Source organism: Dipodomys merriami, unplaced genomic scaffold (assembly GCF_024711535.1).
Source record: "Dipodomys merriami isolate MVZ:Mamm:240054 unplaced genomic scaffold, mDipMer1.0.p SCAF_14, whole genome shotgun sequence".
NCBI lineage: Eukaryota > Metazoa > Chordata > Mammalia > Rodentia > Heteromyidae > Dipodomys > Dipodomys merriami.
The window spans coordinates 21,203,490-21,217,860 of record NW_027202715.1 but is presented as its reverse complement, the minus strand read 5'-3'; the positions used below and the strand labels follow the sequence as shown (position 1 = coordinate 21,217,860).

General features: G+C 34.9%; 1 protein-coding gene across 2 annotated transcripts in view; it reads right to left on the bottom strand.

The window, feature by feature from the left end:
* The window catches only part of Ctnna3 (catenin alpha 3), a 1,374,363-nt gene that overhangs the window by 922,613 nt on the left and 437,379 nt on the right, over positions 1–14,371 (bottom strand). The window lies entirely within an intron of this gene.

The following is a 14,371-nucleotide window of genomic DNA, read 5'->3' as shown; positions in this document are numbered from 1 at the left end:
AAAACCATACAGATTTGTACTATGAAATATATTTTGGGAAGCAAAGAAAACTTACCCAAATTTAACACTCAAGGAAAACAAAATAACCTAATTTGAACTCAGATTGGTCTGATTCCATAAACTGCCTAGAAATAGCAAGATATTTTTTGCAAATATACTTACTAAAATAAACCACTGTTTATGAGAGTAAAAATATATTTGTTTTTGACTACTTCTGATTAGAAGACAGATATCATCTCTCAAACTAAGCGTTCGAAATAATTAAAGAACTGCAAGTAGAGAAAGACACCCGACGTGAACTGTTGCTAAACTGGAAGAAAGAAAACTGGATGTTCAGAGCACATGGCGGCCATGTGAAAGAAGTAATGAGACTGGCAGATACTTGGGCTCAGGCAAGAAAGTGGATATAATCATATCTTAAAGTTCTTAACAGTTTCTCATGCTTGGTAGCAGTATAGCAATCTCACGTAAAGAAGACATAGTTTTGGAAAAAAGAATTCAGATGACCTGATCGTATAGTGAAAGCTCCAATGATTTTCATGACCTTATTAACTCACTGTAGCTCTCTCCAGATACTCTCAGGGGGAGGGTAGACACCATCAACAATTAAGCTTCACTTACCTACAGGAAGAACAAAAATCAAAAACAAAAACAAACAAACAAAAACCTCAAAAACTCAAGCCAGGCTCATGCTCATGCCAGTTACCCTAGATACTCAGGAGGCTGAGATCTGAGGATCACAGTTTGAAGCCAGCCTGGGCAGGAAAGTCTGTGAGATTCTTACCTCCAATTAAGCACACACACACACACACAAAAGCTAGCAGTGGACCTGTGGTTCAAGTGTTAGAGGGCAGAAAAAGTCTGTAAGATTCATCTCCAATAAACTACTCAGAAAAAGCCCGAAGTGGCACTGTGGCTCAAGAGGTAGAGCACTAGCTTGAGCACAAAGAAGCTCAGGGACTGGCAAAAAAAAAAAAAAAGAATAGAAAAGAAAAGAAATCCGTAGTTGATTACCTTGATATTAAGGGTACCCATGTTAAAGCAGAGAAGTGTCTAAGCTATCTAAGATTTAGAGAACTCCTGAGTTCTTCCACCTCTCTTACATGTTTAAGGATTTGGTTTCTATAGTATTTTTCTACTTGAAAAGCTGAATGAAAATTTATTTTAGTCTAACATGTATTATTATTACTATCTTTAAGTAGCTTACAAAGAAGTTCCCATTCTACAAAACAGTATATGAATACAAGGTGTCTGACAACATTGTCAGTAAGTCAAATAGTATTTCAAATGCACTGAGACTCAGTGATAAAAGATATCCTTGCAGTAAATCCTACTTTCTAACTGAGACATCACCACATTATCTTTAGCCAATTGATTTCTGTGTGCCTTGCACTGTTGAATGCAGCATGTTCATACTGACTGGCTTTGAAGGTACCACAGGTCAGTGTTGGCCTCAGAGTACCTAAAACAAAGGGCTGATTCTAGGGTTTGAGTTGGTCTAGTTTCAGTTGGTACTACTTAACTGAATATATCTGGATTCGTGTGAAAAATAGGATTAAGACAACTGGGTTTTTTAATATTGTTTTCAATTTTTGCTACCAATCATATCCTCAAATGTAGTACTAAGTCGCTGAGATGCTTCCAAATCCCCTCGGAAAACACAGGCTGTAAGTGATCAAGGTCTCTGAAATAAAGCACAAAATATGCATTGCTAACAAATTACTCAGGTGATTCTGACAGAAGCTTAGCTTAGAAAAACACGGCTGAATAGAGGAATGCAAAATATAGGGCAACTGTACAGAAAATACTCAAGCTGCTTTCTGATAAACTTGTTTCAAGATTTTTCTCACCATAAATTCATTCAACAAGCAAATTTTTGAAAAACAGCCTTCAAGAAGCTAGTTTGAGGGCTGGGAAGGTGGCTCAGTGGTAAAGTGCTTGTTTTGCATGCATGAGGCCCTGGATTCAATTCCTCAGCCCCACATAAGCAGAAAAAGCTGGGAGTGGCGCTGTGGCTCAAGTGGTAGAGCACTGGCCTTGAACTGAAGAGCTGAGGGACAGCGCCCAGGCCCAGAGTTCAGGCCCCCCAACCAACAAAACAAAACAAAATTTGATGGTTATTATGTTACCCTACAAAGTAATGTAATAAATTAAGAAATGAAGGTGGGTAGAGAGGCAAGAATTAACGTATGATTAATCAGGCACTGTGTTCTCCTCATTTTTAAACCATCTTCAAAAAAAAAGAGATATAGTTATCATTTTAAGGAAGAGGAAAACAAGACCATGGTATTTGCCAAGTTTCATTCAGTAAAGGATTCAAGTGTCCATTTTTCAGGTTCCACCACCGGAAATCACATTTTCAAACATGAGAAATGATTAACATCAATATAACTAGGCTTTTATATGGTTAGTAGGGGGCAGATACTGCAGGAAAAGAACATGCTTTCATATCCCCAAATAGAAAAATTACATAACTTATTTTATACTGTGTAGAGGTTTCCTTCAAATTCCTGAACCATCATCCCAATGGAAAATAAGCATCACCCTATTGAGATGGTATTTATATGTCATATTCCCAAATTAGTGGACATTCAAAAGAAAAATGTCTGAAAACGTGAAGACCTCCCCCAAAATATTCATTATGTGTTTTTATTTCCACTCATCCAAGCTCTATATTAAATTATTTTTATTTTAAATATAAAATGTTTAAAGCTATTTTTTAAAAACTGAAGGTTGCTAGTTGAAGCAAACATGTATAGATGAACAATCAGTAAGTCACCAAGTGTAAATAACAATGTAAAGAGAAACATCAATAACCTACAGACACAAATATCAACCAGCAATTGCCTGGGCTAAGTTGTAGAATGTTTTCTGTGAATGATTTTTGTATGGCAGTATTCTTTATACAAGTATTGTCACTTACACATGCAATAAGGGAATTTGGAGCAGACTAAAAAATATAGAGGAAAGCCGGGTAGCAGTGGCTCATGCCTATAATCCTAGCTACTCAAGAGTCTGAGATCTGAAGATCATGGCTCAAAGCCAGTCGGGGCAGGAAAGTCTCTGAGACTCTTATCTCCAATAAACCACCAGAAAACGGGAAGTGGCGCTGTGGTTCAAGTGGGAAAGCGTTCACTTTGAGCTAAGGGACAGAGCTGAGACCCAGAGTTCAAGCCCCATGACTGACAAAAAATATAGAAGGCAATCTTGACAACAATGAAAACTCTGCTCGTTCTTCTCAGATCATAATATATGGTTTAAATTAGAAGTGAATGTATTTGCTTCTTAGGCAATGTTTTCACCATTATGTGAAGATAGTGAACTAAAAAACCTTTTTAAAACCTGTTTAATTTTTTCAATTTTATTTATTTTCTTTAAGTAATTGTACGAAAGAGTTGGCCTTTCATCTTCAGAGAAGTTTTCTATTGTCTCAGCTATTCACAAATGATTTCTTTTTTTTTTTTATTGTGAAAATACTGTACAGAGGGGTTACAATTACATGGGCAAGATCATGAGTACACACAAATGAGTTCTTAAATAGTCTCTGGACTCCTTTGGTGCCTCCAAGAGCTTTGTATTAAACCATAAGCTATCCCTTCTCTTTTCCTCTGGATTTACACAAACCTGAGTACCGTCATTAGACACTTTCATTAGCATTTTGCTCTACCACATAATCTGAATATGTGGCACTATGTAAAGCATATGTCCCTAATACATGCAGGATGTCAAAAGCCAGTGTAAGTCACTAAAAAGGACCATTATCATAACTGTGATAAAGTAAGGAAATACATTTGAAACAATTAATAAGCCCAGCAATAAAAACATTATATTTCTTCCTTTCATCCAGGCACTATTTGCCACAGTAGATAATTTTAACTCAAATATCTTGAATAGTTCTGTGAACAAAAACTCTTGTATCTGGGTTGAATATGTGGTGAAGATAATGAAGAGGACAAATTATTGCATGTACCAAGAGGTAAGTGAAGAAACTATGATTTGTTTTTATTAGATAATCTGTAAATATTGTAAAGAGTAAGATATAAGAATTTTGGTAATCTTCAACAAAGGCCAATGAAGACATTAATGATATCAGCAGATGATATCAGCACAGATATAGGATGGATGGATAAATAGTAGATACAACTGTACCAAAAGAAAATATTAAGAATAAAAATTAATCTAAGAGCTATCACTATTATTTATCCAGGAAAAAAATGAGAAGTTAAAAGATATAAAGTTAATGCCAAATAATCTTTTCAAGGTTAAATTGGAAATAGTCCCAAACTATAAACCCAAATTGCTGCTTCAGCCATGAGTAATTACAATAATTCACATATACCTATTAAAAATCTGACATTGAAAAATGAATTGCAATTTAAAATATAATCCATCTGTTCTTTTCCTCGATGATATATTTGTTTTCAATTACAGGTTCATAAACATACCACGTTAAGCAGTCTGATGAGAACATGGTGAAAGGCTGGTCACCCCGTCTCATCCGGCTCTACCTTAAGGAAATTACCAGAGAAGATTCTCACCACAGGGGGGAGCCACAAATATGGTTTCTAAAATCTCTTTCAGATCTTGATCTAGGCAGTTGGAATACCCAGCTTAATTTCATCTTCACTTACAAGGCAATTGAAGGCCTTAAGGGAAAAGCTAAGAAGTGAACACAGTTCCAGTTTGGCTGTCCTTCTATCAGTGGTCTAGGGAAAGCCATTAAATGTGTCTACATTTACACGCTGTATGAAGAAAATTAAGGTATTTGTGATAACACATTTTTCACCTTTGGTTTGATGGACTCTTAAGTTCACTGTGCTAATTTCCCATAGCTATGACAGGAATAATCTGAGAGAACAACTTAAAAGAATTACTAATTTTGGCTCATGGTTTCAATCCACAGTCCTTGCCTCCATTGATCCTGGACTTTGGGTGAGGCAGAATATGGCAGTGTCAGGAGCATGTGGTGTGCTCATGGCAGACCAGAAATAGTGAGAAAGAGAGAGAGAGAGAGAGAGAGAGAGAGAGAGAGAGAGAGAGAGAGAGAGAGAGAGAGAGAAAGAGATGATACATTGATAGGTTCACACACAGACACAGAGAGAAAGGTGAGAGAGACAAAGACAGAGACAGATGCATAGAGAAAGAGGGAGAGGGAGGGGGAGAGAGAAAAAGGAGGAGGGGGAGGGAGACTGACCAGGAGGGACAAGATACAGACTCCATAGACATGCCCCAGTAACCACCTCCTAGTCTCCAGGGCACTCTATAACCAATAGCAACCATCCTTCAAACTTCCTTGCTAATTTCCTGCTTAACAAACTTAAAGGCTGAGTTTCTGAAATTAACACTGTACTTTATCTTTGACTATTTCACCACTAGCCCTTGTTATACTTCATCAGCTTGCGGAGGAAGAGCATAAAACTGTGGTTATAACCTCATTAACTTTTCCTTGTTCCTGATTCAAGTTACTGGATAAAATATAGACATTTGATCAATATAATGGATAATGTTTCTAGTATATCTAATGTTTGCCCAGTGGAATGAAAGAATCTTATTCGTGAGTATTTAATATAATCATTGTCTCCAAGGGCTTTTCAGTTTTAAAGAAGGGAAATGACATCCATATTTAGTAGAAAAAAATCCCAAAATCTAAATTGAATTTCTGTGTGTTTAAAAACTTATAGGATGCTGGAGCCATGGCTCAATTGGTAGATCACCTGTCTAGCAAGTGTGAAGCCCTGCTTTCAAAAGGCAGTATCACTAAAACAGAAAAAAAAAAGAATATTTATGGAAAGATAAAACCAAAGTTAGTAGAGTTGTTGGGGATATCTCAGGGCATAAGTGAGAACAGAGACAGAACTTAAGTCTGCCAGTATTTAGATCAGCATAATGAAAGAGGGCAGCAAAAAATGTAATTTTATTTATGAACATCTACTAGTCAGTAATATTTATGTTTTCCCAAAGAGAAATACCAAGCTTACTATTTGTCTTAATGCCTAATTTTCTTCCAACCATAACCAAGTTTTTGTCTTTTCTCAACTATTTTTTTTTCTTTATCCTCTCACATATCCTTTTGTGTTTTTTTTCTGGGAAGGGTAATAAATCATCATTAATTCTTAGAGGAAAATGTCATGAGCCAAATTCAATAAAATCTTTAGAGAAATTGTTCTAATCCAGGTCAATGAAGACTGATCCAAGCAACTCCATTAGTTTAAAATAATTGTGTGAACTAAATCAAACAAATTTTAGAAGCTAGTAAGTATAACATTCTCATCAAAGGAAGTTTGGCATCAGATGAAAATATTTTTTGCTGTCATGTGCGACACGGTCTATAAATTGGTTTTCTCTTGGCAGCCCTTCATTCTTCATTCAATAATGAATACTAATCAGAAATTTTATTCCAAATTTGAAAAACAAAAATCATTTTGACTGCTACATTCTGAAAAAAACTAACAGAGAATATAATTAAAGACCATGATTTAGGTAATAGAAAGCAGACTGGTATTGGAACTCATATTTACTTAGAAGTGTTTTTTATCAAAATAAAATATATTTTGAATACACCAATGTTTAATACTTATACACAATCATTACTGTCTTGAACATACTGACAATTGTCAAGGAAGTTATTTTTTAAAGATCTAGTCAAATAGTCATAATGACAATTGGAAATAAAAAAAAAGATGCACAGGAATATACTTTAGTCTCACTGTGTAACTCAGTATAGCTTGGAACAGGCTGTGTTGAATTCATGATTCTCCTGTCTCAACCTCCCTAGTGTTGAAATTATAGGCACATGTCACCAGGTCTAACACTTTTTAAAATTTTCTAAAAGTTAAAATGTTTTTACCTAATTTTCTTCATCATTTAGACTATTAATTTGTGACTGTCTCTTAATTTTACCAGTTTTCCTTCACAAATTTCTAATGAGTGTACGTTAAAGTTAGTGACATTTTATATTTTGTTGTTATTAATTCAATCAAGTATGCATTTATGCATTTATTTGACTTCTATCATAATGTGTCGAGGACTATGATGGAGACAAAATAATCAAATACATAAAAGTGAATAATTGTGATTTAGCATTGTATTTCTAAGAACTATGTTTATATATGATACAGAGAGAAACTATTTCATTTTCCTGAAAGACAATCAGGAAAGGCTGCATAGAGTAAATGCTATTTGTGACTCTGGATTTTGTCATCCATATAACTCAAGTCTATCCAGAAAACCTGATACCTAATTAGAATTCCACTAACACCAAAAAAGAAGAAATATTAGTAAATGGCGAATTCACTTGCTACAGCAACAAGCACAATTGTTTTGGAAAGCATTTACCATCATTAGCTATTTACTTACTCAAAGTAAGTTCCTTTTCTTCTTTAATAAATAATTGGATTTATAAGACTACTTTTTCTCCAAAGGATTCCACTGTATTTACATCCTAAAGAATGCAACTTTGCATTAAGCTGAGGCAAAATGGTATTTGCAGATTCAGTAACTAGTTCAGGGCACAGCTTTTTGATCTTCCAACTTAGGAAAATGAATATGTTTTAATTTTAGAATTTCAGAACATATCAATATTAACATGAAGAGAGTTCCTCATAAATAATGCTATTTTAATGAATGCCAAGGGAATTTAGGTCTAATGTGCTAACATACCCTTGAGCATTGTGAAGAGAATACAGAATAGCAAAGGCAGCCTTGACACTCCCCAATATACAGATTTATTATATTCAAACTATTATTTTTCAGACATAAATTACATATGAATCTTCACTCAAGTTACCTACCACATAGATAAGTTAGCCACTCATTCTATTAAATATCTAAAATATCCTAAATGTGTTTACTTTGATGTTATTTTTGAAGCATTATGTATATAGGATACATAACTTTTTTAACAACTATAAAATTTTATCAGCTATTAGATTTTGAAGTTTTACAACTGTTCTCCTGAATCCCAGTGTAGCCTCAGAAGAAAAAAAAAAAGATAGTCTAGGAAACTCCAGGCAGTTTACAAAAACAATTACTATGCTTTTCTTATCATGGAACCCTAGGGATTGTTGGGATTGGTGTGAAAAAACTACATTTACACTTCTAGATAAAATAAAAGGGGATCAAGATGAAATGATGATGACAAATGATCAATTAGATGGTGTCAAGATAGCTTTAGAGAAATACTTTCACATCTCCATCTGCCAGTCAGAAATTCTAAGTTCTCAGGGTGTAACACTATCAAAAACACAAGTCTTGATCATCTGTACCATTCCACTTCAGCCCCCTCCATATTTCCCAAGGATCTGTGACCATTTGGGGATAAAAATACTGGCATGATAAAATATTTAAAACCAGTGCCCCCGAGGAGACAAGCTGAACTTTATTATTGTTGTTGATTTCCCACTGTATATTAAATTTTCTCTATAAGCTCATTCCTCTGAAAATCTTTCCTTGAAAACATCTAATGCAATAAAAAACATCACAAGAAAATAAGAAAAAGGGCAATAGAAATGAGCTCACAGTTAAATTGGGTTCTAATGCAGTACACTTACAATGAGGTAGTTCTAAGGAGGTAAGACTCGAATAATTTATCATTCCTATGAACTGTGTGGGAAATATATACCTTAAATTTCTCCATGTCAGTAGGACAGGTCACAAATGACTTTGGTAGGAAAGTATGCAAAGAACCATTAATTTTCAAGGCTCTAAATAAATAACAAGGAAAATAATATTTTATTCTGCTCATTTTATTCTTCCTCTCTCTGCTTGTGTTCTTCCTGCCTTCCTTTTGTGTTTAGTTTCACATTGCTATGACATACACATATTGCTGAGACAATGAAGATGACAAGAATGGCAGGGAAACCTCATATTAATTTATCTTGCAATATGAACTATACAATTATAAAATACTATAAAGTTCTATTAGCTTATCAAACAACAAATAAAGTTGCACTCAACTCATACCAGATCTAACAACTGAACCTGAGTTTTGAAGTAAGTCTTTACTTTCCCCAATATATTGAATATACAGGAACTTAAAAATTCAGGCATAGGGGGTTCTGGGAAGGTAGTTCAGTGGTAGAGTGCTTGCCTTGCGTGCATGAGGCCCTGGGTTCAATTCCTCAGCACTATATAAGCAGAAAAAAACAGATGTGGCACTGTGGCTCAAGTGGTAAAGCACTAGCCTTGAGCTGAATAGGTGAGGGGACAGCGCCCAGGCCCAGAGTTCAGGTCCCATGACTGACCAAAAAAAAAAAAAAATCAGACATGACACAGATTCTCTTATTAAAAGATCCTTTTTTCCATGAGTCCCTTTTATAATCAAAGACTTGTACTCATGTATAGCATTCTATGAAAGATCCAGTAGCTTATTACTGAGGACTTAAAATATTAAAATATCTGTTCATTATTTTTGTCATATCACATTGGTGTAGAACATTATTTATTGGATTATATTTACATGTGCAAATATATACAAGACATTCCTGCCTCTCTCTAGAGTCATGGAATTCCAGACAACATAATAATCAGCTCAGGAATATAAATATAATTTTTTAACACATCAAGGCATTTCTAACCATCCAACTGTCACTAAATGCTGTTTCTTACCAAAGCAAACCCTGAAGCATCTAACATTTAAACTACTGCATCATGGGGAAGATCATCATTTAGAAATAAGAGTACCAGTCAGTAATAAATTATGTACAAGTCATTCCAGCAAAGTGTACTTCAATCACTTCAGTATTTTTATCCGCTTTTTAAAAAAGTGTCAGAAATGAGGCATGAAAAGCTATTAACTGAATCATTCACACATCAAATAGATGTTGTTGTCAGTTTGTTCTTTCAATGGAAATAATGAACAACTGGTTTATTTATAACTGGTAATTATGATAATACACCTTCATTTTCTACCCTTCTCAGTGTATTATAGATGTGTTATGATTGTCTTATTTCATTCTTGATCTAAATTTGTATGTTTCCATGAAAATTCCCTACCCCCAGGTTTTCCCTTAAGTGCAACATTCATTTGCTTCAGGTGAAATTAAAATGTTTTTACTGACTCAGTTCCCTTATCTCATTTTTCCTTTCAATTGTGTTTTATTCCATGGTAGAATTTCTCTCTACCCATTCAAGGGTAGGAAGCCTTTTTCTGCCAAGAGCCATTTGTATATTTATAAAATTATTAACAGGACAAACAAAACTACCAATATAGGCAGAAGGCCTTGGGAAACAAATACGAGATCCAGAAGCATCCTGTTTGATTTCATGGACCTTGTACATCCATGGGCCAGATATCCTCACCCCTGCAACTAGAGGTAGAAAAATGGACTTTAAATTGGTACTGAATACTTATGAAAAATGGACTTTAAGTTGGTACTGAATACTTATGAAAAATGGACTTTAAGTTGGTACTGAGTATTTTTGAACGGGTGCTAGGACTGGGGCTTGAACTCAAGACCTTAGCGCCATCCCTGAGCTTTTTGCTTAAGGCAATCTACCACCTGAGCCACAGCTCCACTTCTGGCTTTTTACTGATTAATTGTAGATGAGATTTTCATGGTCTCTCTGCTTGGGCCTGTGTTTGAACTGTGATCCTCATGTCTCAGCCTCCTGAGTAGCATCAGCCACCAGCACTCAGCTGACACAATACTTTTAAACATCACTATAAAATGCAATTTGTCAGCAACTATTTCATAAACTTCATACTGTTTTCTTCCTGAGGAAGAAGTACCCAGTACAGATAAAAAGAGAGAAAATGGAAGATAATTTGTACTTCATAGAGAAGAAATTCTTGACCCTAAGAATCATGGCAGGAACTCATTGTCAGAAAAATTGTTTTCATTTTTGAGCATAAAGAGTATTGCCCTTGAACTACTCATTTCTAAACCTGAAGTCAATTTTATTTTGAGTAGCCATTTCAGAAATTTTCTTTTTTGCTACAAAACACTGCACATATATACTGGATTCTCAGTTTGTTCCACCTTCCATGCAAGAAAAAGCCTTTGAGGATTTGCTTCTACATTTAACAGAAACTACTTCTGGGGGAATACCCATCACATTTTAGAATACCATTTGTAAAACAAAACATAAGTATTATATTTCAGAGGTAGGTATAAGGTCAAGAGGCATTGAGAAATGGTCATGAATTATTCCAAAAGAACACAGCAAAGCTCTGAAATACATACTGTCTTCATTTTTTTAAATTTAATTTTATTGTAAAGATGCTGTACAGAGGGGTTACAGTCACATGAACATTTCTTGTGGAGAATTGTTACTCCCTCCTTTATTGTTCCTTTCTTGACTCAGGAATGCCGGTCTGGGTTACACTCAAAAGCCAAACACCTCCCTGGGCAGCACCTGGTAGCCTTCTTTTCAATGTGTTTTTTCTCTTTTCAACTTACCTCATATGTCTTTTACAATAAGCACTCTGAAATTGTTTGGGAAGAGCAAATGTCTAATAAAATAATCTAAGGATGCCATTATTTAAACCATTTTTGATTTCTGAGATGGTGACATAATCAAAACTGAGATGTCAATTTTCTTCTCTCGAATCATGCCCACTCTCCATTATCCCATCAGTGACTCACCTTTAAATTTTCAGTTCCTTAATTTGCAACTTAGTTATGAGCCATAGAGGAAAAACACGTTAACGAACACAAAGAGCTCATTTCTCTTCTCATACAAAGCACCATTTAGACACATTTTTCACCTTTAAAGAATATTCTTAGGTGTTAGATTACACAGTCCAATAAGCTACATGTTCAAAGAGATGGCAAGGATTTAAAATGAAGTTATTGATAGTTATTTAATGATGTTTTCTTTCCCTTCTGTTCCCTCCTTCCCCCTTCAAAATCTCTCCCCCCTCATTCTCTCTCTCCCTCTCTCTCTGTCTCCCTCCCCCTCTTCCCCTTTCTCTCTCTCTCCCCCATTTCTCTCCCCCATCTCTCTCTGTCTCTGTCTCTCTACCTCTGTCTCTGTCCCTCTCTGTCTCTGTCTGTCTCTGTCTGTCTCTGTCTCTCTCTGTCTCTGTCTCTCTCTGTCTCTGTCTCTGTCTCTCTCTGTCTCTGTCTCTCTCTGTCTCTCTCTGTCTCTCTGTCTCTCTGTCTTTCTGTCTCTGTCTCTCTCTGTCTCTCTGTCTCTCTGTCTCTCTATCTCTCTGTCTCTCTCTCTCTCTCTCTCTCTTTATCTTTCTGTACTTGGGTTTGAAACCAGAGCCTTTCCCTTGCTAAGCGGGTACTCTACCACTTGAATCATACTGTCTAATCATTAAATGGACTGGGAATGTGACTTAGTGGTGGAGTGCTTGCCTAGCATGCATGAAGCCCTGGGTTTGATCAGGACCACATACACAGAAAAGCTGGAAATGGTGCTTTGGCTCAAGTGGTAGAACACTACCCTTCTGCAAAAAAAAAAAAAAAAAAAACAACTCAAGGACAGTGCCCAGGCCCTGAGTTCAAGCCCTAGGACTGGCAAAAAAAAATAAAAAATCATTTCTTTGGTGTAACCTTAAACTCTTTTGATTGTTTTAAGTGATTCTTTTCCCAAACTTCAAATTTACTTAAATACCCAAATTTAATCTTTCAGATAAGAAGCATAATTATGCCAAAATAGCCATTCTTCTACCTTCCTTTGTAGTCAAAGCCCTTTCTTTCTGAGCTGCCCATCCACCCTTCCAACCCCAGTCCCTAATTGGAGATCTTCTTAGGTATATCCAAGCTTATCCATATAAAAATATACCCAATACTATTTTATGATTTTTAAAGCATTTCCTTTCATCTATATTCAGAGAATTGGAGTTAATATAGGAGTCAAATTCTGAAACTTATAAAAGACAGGTTTATAAGATGCATTACTAAACTATGAAATAAGTATGAATAAAATCCCCAAAACTGATACTTAAAATGAATGTATTCTCAAACTTTATAAAAAATTTCACCTTAAGTAACTTTAGTAATAGTCCATAAAAATACTCATGGAAAAGAAATATAAAATGATATTTCATTGTGTGTATTTATGGGGTTTGACTTCAACTGCTAGATTTATGAAGCATGCAATAAAGGCATAGTTAAAATGAAACAAAATTCAGTTGCCATGCAAATCTCATCTTCTGCTTAATGTACTAGTGCTTCCTTATTCCTTAAAACAAGGAAAAGGTATTAGATACAGAACAAGAAAATTAGGGAAATGTATGTCAAGATATTGAATTCTGTTCCCATTTATTGTATAATTCATAATTTACAAACTTTCTTAAGAATTAAAAATATAGAAAATTCTTATAAGTGTACTAACTATACACCTATAACCAATACAAAATTAAAAGTTTGGAATCTAAGTCTCTATACTCACATCTTTACATTATACTTAGATTATGTCACTGATGTTCAGAATATAAACTTGGTAACAAAGAAACATATGTGTCTTCTTAAAGAATAAAATTAATTGATGAGCATAAACAAGATTTAAAAAACAAGTAAAAGAATCTATTTAAAGTGAATTATTAAAACAAATTCATGACTAGGGATGTATATGGCTCAAGTAGTACAATACTTACAATGCTTGTTTATCAACTGTGAGGTCCTGAGTTCAATCTGTAGCTCTGTACAACAAATTTATACACTATATATTTATTACAAAGCCTCTATAGTTTTATTATTTTGTTTTCCCTTTAGACACTAAGAATTGTTATGGTATAAATATGCATATTATTGCACCTACATAACTACGAGCATATACATAAAATTAAGTAAAACATTAAAATTGGTGGTTCTTAAAGTTTTTCTACCTTCAAAGCTTAAATATATAACACACTCTATCAATAAATAACCAAGACTATGGTGTAGAGGTAGGAGGTAGGATGTGTTTTGGAAAGGAAACTCTTTTTCTCTTCTAAAACATATCCCTAAAGACAGCAATTCAATTACTTTTTTAAAAATCTCAGATTTGGGTTTGTGTTTGAAGAATGAATCATGTGAAATAAAAGGCATCTTTGGGGCCTGCCTACCCAAAGCTTACTTGAAAATTTAAATTGTTCCACACATGGATCTAGAAGTGTGGAACAATTTAAATTTGGATGTTTCAAGGAACTGGAGTCACGATCTAAGAACCCTGTAACAGCCTGTCTTTGAGGATTCTGAATCAGTTCACAATTACTTTTGTAAGCCCAGATCATACTTCTTCGAGTCACTTTGGTCCCTACCCCCTACAGACTGCATTTCTTATCCAGTATCTATATATCTTCAAGAATATGTCAACACAAAGGTCACCTGGAAGCAATTATCCTAACAACAAACCACCGTACACACAAGAAAAGCATGATCACCCAGGTGATTAGAAAAGAAATGGACACAAGGGAAATAAAAGAAAAAGCCAGCAA